General features: G+C 36.9%; 1 long non-coding RNA gene across 1 annotated transcript; it reads left to right on the top strand.

Moving 5' to 3' along the window:
- The first annotated feature begins 4144 nt into the window (after positions 1-4144).
- LOC116095367 lies at positions 4145-5832 on the top strand. The gene is made up of 2 exons (XR_004120573.1): positions 4145-4252; positions 5634-5832. It is a non-coding gene; the product is annotated as an uncharacterized LOC116095367 (long non-coding RNA).
- Positions 5833-6065: the final 233 nt, after the last annotated feature.

Below are 6065 nucleotides of genomic sequence, written 5' to 3'. Positions count from 1 at the left end.
TTTTTTTTTTTTTTTTTTTGGTTTTTCGAGACAGGGTTTCTCTGTATAGTCCTGGCTGTCTTGGAACTCACTCTGTAGACCAGAGACCAGGCTGGCCTCAAACTCAGAGATCCGCCAGCCTCTGCCTCCTAAGTGCTGGCACTGAAGGCATGTGCCACCACCGATCGGCCACATTTGCATATTTTAATCTAAAAACTGGGAAGAAAAAAGAGACAGCCTCTGGGTTAAGGAAGAGAGCTTGTATTTTCTTCCTCTCTCATCTCTGGAACCCAATCTGGCTTAAACCTATGACAGCCTTCTTATGCATGCTGCATCTCTGTGATTCATATTTGCATCAGTTCTGTTGTTTTTAGAAGACCTTGCTTTCTTCATGTTGTCTGTGCCCACTGCCTCTTCCTTTCTCCTCTTCTATAGATTTCTGTGATTCCATAAGGGATTTCATGGAGATATCCCATTTAGTATTGAGTTGTCCAAGAAATTTCACTATTGACATGTTATCTAGTGTGGGTCTCTGTATTTCTTTTCATCATATTCTTTAGATTATGTATAATCTAAAATGCTTACTTTTCTTTCATTTAATCAACCTCTGAGATACAGAACTTTCTGCTTTGTTTTTACCAAATCCATTCTTTAATAGTTTAACTGTTTTTATGGTCCATCTCTCTCTCAAACATCTTGGGCCAAGATTTAATATGCTCATGTAATTCCTGAAAGTAATTGAGTAACAAAATCTGTAGACACCTCAGTTTTGCATTTTTAAATTTATTCCATACTGAAATTATTATTCTAATTGTTTGAAAATTTCATACATGTAACCAATGTGTTTTGATCATATCCACACTTAACTCCTGCCCCCTACCCCTTTCCATCTCATCAGGATCTCTCTCAACACATCTTCTTCTTTACCTCAGGTCCTTTGTTCAAATTTATATTTTTAACTTGTAAAGTCCAATTAATGCTACCTGTATGTGCATGGATATTGGTCATCCACCAGAACATGGGCAACATAACATTGGATTCCTCCACAGACAACATACTAGGATTACCTGTCTACATGAGAAATTTTCCAGGTGCCTTTTGTGAACTTTGAAACATGCAATAATACCCAGGATTTTTTAATGTAACACATTTTATTTTATTTTATTTTATTTTATTTTATGCCAAAATCCCAAGGTTAACCCTTAAAGGACCTGCCTATAATAAGGACCATTAAATATTTGTTTTTTTCATAAAGAACAATGACAAGGCCAGGGGAGAAGACAGGCTCCTATATGCTGATGCCATGATTGAAAATTTAAAAATAATTCTTAAAATGTTGATATTTATTTAAATACACATCTTAATTTAGGCATGTCAAGAAAAATTGCTTTACCATGCAATTTATAAAAAGAGTGGACATAAAGTGTGCCAGGCTATCAAAATAACAGGATCATGTCAAGTAACTCCCTTCCTTCCTAAAGGTTCAAGCTCTTGAAACTTCCATGGTCCTCAAAGTAGCAATAGTAGCTGTAGACCATCTGTTCAAACAGGTGTATATATAGACATAGTTGACATTAAACATCTTTAATGTTAAAAACTTGTAATTATTAAACATAAAACCAACTTTTGTTTGGTAGACAGTTTTCTACCAAACGTTTCATCTGTATGTGAAGCTCTATTACTTATTTCTCTTGAAAAATCAAGCTTCTTTATTATACCTAGGGATTTATGTTTTGAGTCACATTTGTGTGCTGCTGATGGGAGAGAATAGCTCCCAAACCCCCACCTGGAATTTGCTTCTTTCTGGTATTTTGTGTTTATTCTACATACTAAATGGAATATGGTGGGATCTCAAGAAATTCATTGACCAAACCTTGTCTTGTATGTGGCCTTTCTCAAGAAGTTTCTCTCTATTTCAGGAGTAGAGTATTTTTATTTGGGAGGGGGAACTTTCTTATAACAATATTTTATATCATGGCATATTATATTTGACACTCCCATTCTATAGGGCAGATAAGAACAAGTGTCCTTTACTTTTTAGTTTTTTATGACCAGCCACTCAAAGATTTTGAAGATAAGAGAAACAGTTTCAAATAGCCAGAGAAATAATAGGAAAGGAGAATTACACCTTGGGAATGAGGCAGGAAGAAAGATTCAATATTATTCCATAAACACATGAATGCTTTGAAAATTAAGAAAAATGTACCGTGTAGTCTGAAAAGTATGCTTACATATATAAATAAATATTTCCAAAGAATTAAATATTCTTAAAATAAAAGGCAATATTTAACTGAATGAATGCTTTGACATCAAGATGTGATGATATTCAAACATACAATTTTTAGTATACATATAGATGCCCTGAGATCCTGTCTCCTGTGTAGAAACTCACCAACTTACATCCAAGGAAGCAGCATAAATGATTGAGTGCAAAAATCCCATGCTACTAACTAGTGCCAGACAGCTGACCTGTTCTAAATGGATGATTCATGTGGCCTCACACTCTTGTAGCAAAATATATGTACAAAGCAAGCCTTTACCTCAAATGGAATAAAAGATATTTTATTTTAAGCCAAAGATGGTTGGCCTGTGGCCTGGGAACCAAAACTAAGTTGCCTCAAAGTGTCATGATGTGGAGTAGAGAATATAAAGATAAATATTCAGAATATACTTGGGGATTCGGTTCATTTAGCAAAATGAAGGTTGTTAATTTTAGTCCAAGATCAATGACTTCATTTGTCCAGGCTAGTCGACTATCCAGTACTATCTGCAATTTCTTTCTTGTCGAGCAGGTCTTAAGTCCAATAAGAGCAGTTGGTTTCCACCATGGTATGCTGCATTCTTAGGGTTGTCATGCCAGGTAGGTTATTGCTGTGCTTCAAAGATGGCTGGGACTATTGGCTTCTTTCCTTCTTTAGGAGTCTTATAGTGTCTTTTGATAACAGGAAAGCTAGTACTCCAAGGAGGAAGATTTTCTTAAGTTACAGCTAAGACTTTATGGGTCCTGTTTGAGGTGCGTGGTGTCTTGAGCAATAGGGGTTTATCTTCCACCTCTGAGGGCCAAGCACGTGCAATAACAATAGCTTATAATATTTAGGAGTCTCTTGAACAATGATGGTTAATAACTGTAGGCTTTGAGTTTTCAAAACCTACTCTTAATAAGGGTACTTAATGTTTTAACCTTTCTTTTAGCACACCACCCACCAGGGGTAGTGGAAATGAAAGGTTAATAGGGCAAAGAAGGATAATGGGCTTGTTTACAAGTAGTCTTTGGAGCATATCCAATCTGCATTGTCAGGATATCAGCAGTTTAGTCCATATGAATCAGTAGTGGTAGCTCTATCCACTTGCAAACAGCATTCATGAATCAGCAACAGCAGTTTGATCCAGAAGAAACTGTGAAGCTTTGCCAATCAACCCAAGGCCACAGAAGATTCAAGAAGCTACCAGAACACCACCAGAAGTTCTCTCTATGAAGTCACAACAAATGATGACCAGCAAAGAATAACATACAGTGTAGTCAGCGAAGACCAGCATCAGCAAAGCCCAACAATGACCAGCAAAGAATAGTAAGATGTACCAATACCACACAGCATCATCCACTACCTGAATTATGTGGTCTCTCAAGTATCCACTCTAGCAAAATGCACATGGCTTTTTTCCAGGCAGCTTCTAGAAAAATATCACATGTCTCTTCTCAGCAAAACATCCTCCCATGTGTCTGCTTCAGCCAAAATATCCTCTCATCAGACAGGTTCCAGAAAAACATCACATGACACAACTGAGTCTTGAAAGAAAAGAGTGATAAAAGGTGAAAAGTTACCTATATTGGGCTTCTTCAAGCCACCACCTTATACCATAAGAGGACCATCACAGAAAACCATAACTGACCAACATACAAGGAACACCTGATTATGATGTGTCTAGTCACAATGGAACAACTCAGAATAGTATGTGAAAAAGTTGTAAGAGACAGAGGACCAGGAAGTCTATTGAGAGAATGTGTTTTCTAGAAATTGCAGGGAAGGTATACTCATAATACTTCAACAATTTTTTGATAAAATAGGATCAGAACAGTGACAACAGTAATAGGCATTCTAATATGGAATGGGGAAATCATTCCTGAGCCTCAACCCTAGACAAAGAACTACAGTTGACTAATGAGTGCTGAGGTAGGTAGAATTAGTCTTTCATAAGGAAGATCCTCTCATTGTTTATGCAATAGCAAGTGATTGGCTCTGCAAATGAACACAAACAACACTAAGTGAACTCAGTAAGTTATATTTACATGTTTATGCATATATAAGTAACAATAATAATCAAAGGAAAGAGGTCATGTATTTGAGAATAAACATTGGGACATGGGTAAGGTTGAGGGAGAAGAACTAGGAAGTCTTAGAGGGAGGATAGGAAGGGGCTAAATGATGAAATTATATTTTAATTAAAAAATTGAATTACTAAGAAAAAAGACTAGCAATTTTCAAGTGCTTTTTCCCCATCAGCATCATTAGACATGCTTTATTATAGTTTATTTTACATAAGGAACATGTATTTTGCTATTTTTCTCAAGTTATAACTACTAATGATAAGGGCATGCATTAAATGACTCTTGTTCTTACTATCTTTCAATAGTTCACAGTTCCTTTCTTGGATGTGGCTCTATTATTTTCTTCCCTACATTTCTGTCTTTCTGTCTGTCTGTCTGAATGAATGAATAAATGACTAATAGACTTGGCATTTTATTTAACATGTTAATAAAGGAGGGTTATGAAAAAAGACCAAAGCCCATATCATCATCAGACTACTTAGATTCTTTGCTTCAACTTTCTTCTTTTCAGCTAGGACAGCAGAGTCAGGACTATCTGCCACTGGAGCTTCAGCTACTGGAGTGGAACTACAAGTTCCTCCATGGCAGATGAGGCTCCTTATGTTGACAGTATCCAGGGCCTTTGAAAACAATATAGGTCAGCTGCTTTTTTTTTTTTTTTTTTTTTTTTTTTTTTTTTTTTTTTTTTTTTTTTTTTTTTACCAATAATATATATTTTTAATTCACTTTATATCTTGATCACAGACTCTCCTCCCTCATTTACTCCCACTCCCACCCTTACAAATCCCTCACCCTACTCTCCCCTCCTGTTCTTCTCAGAGAAGGGGGTAACTTCCTTGGATACCACCCTATTCTGTGGCATCTAGTCCCAGCAGGACTGAGCACATCTTCTCCCAATGAGGCACAACCAGGCAATCCAGGTAGAGGGAAGGGGATCCAATGGCAGGGAATATCCAACAGAGAGCAAATATCCAAAATATTCAAGAATTCAAGACACCAACAAACCAAGTACTAGAATTCTCAACAGAGGAATCTCAAATGACAAGAAGAACTTGGAAGAAGAGCTGTGTGAGGCAGGGATTGGGAAGAGAAGGGCACAAATACTGGGATGTAAAGTGAATAAATAAATTAATAAAAAAGAGAAAAAATGTTTGATGTTCTTAGTCATCAGAAAAATACAAATAAAAAATGACCCCGAGATTCCACCCATCAGAATGGCTAAGATAAAAAATTCAGGTGACAGCACACACTGGCAAGGATGTGGACTAAGGGGACACCAGCTGCTTTGATGAAGGCATTGATCTTATATTCCATGACTGTTCTGCAGGATGAGGGTGGAGTAGATGCAGTTGAGCTCAGAGATGTTGGATATGCTACAGATTGCCAGCATGATACTAACCCTTACCTCCACCGAAGGACAAAGCAGCTTGGTCGCAGATGAGGAGAACTTTGGCTTCTTTACAATCTCCTTTGACAGAATCTCCATGTACCAGCTTTCCAGCTCAATAAACTGCATTCACAATGGAGCTTCCAGTTTCTTCCATTGTTTACTAAGTTGCATCTTCAGTCACCTACAGTGCAGGCTTAGAAATGTGGGTGTTTGGATTAGTTTTCTATTACTTTTAGAAGTATAAGAAAGCAGTCAATTAATAAGAAGAAATAGATCAGATATTAAAGAAGCAAATTTAAAGTTCAAACTTGAGTAGAGGAATGGGAAAAGCCAAGTGTTGAGTCTGTTTCTTCTGAGTTCAGCACCGTT

This window comes from Mastomys coucha, unplaced genomic scaffold, assembly GCF_008632895.1.
Source record: "Mastomys coucha isolate ucsf_1 unplaced genomic scaffold, UCSF_Mcou_1 pScaffold18, whole genome shotgun sequence".
Lineage (NCBI taxonomy): Eukaryota > Metazoa > Chordata > Mammalia > Rodentia > Muridae > Mastomys > Mastomys coucha.
This window is presented reverse-complemented; position numbering and strand designations above follow the sequence as displayed.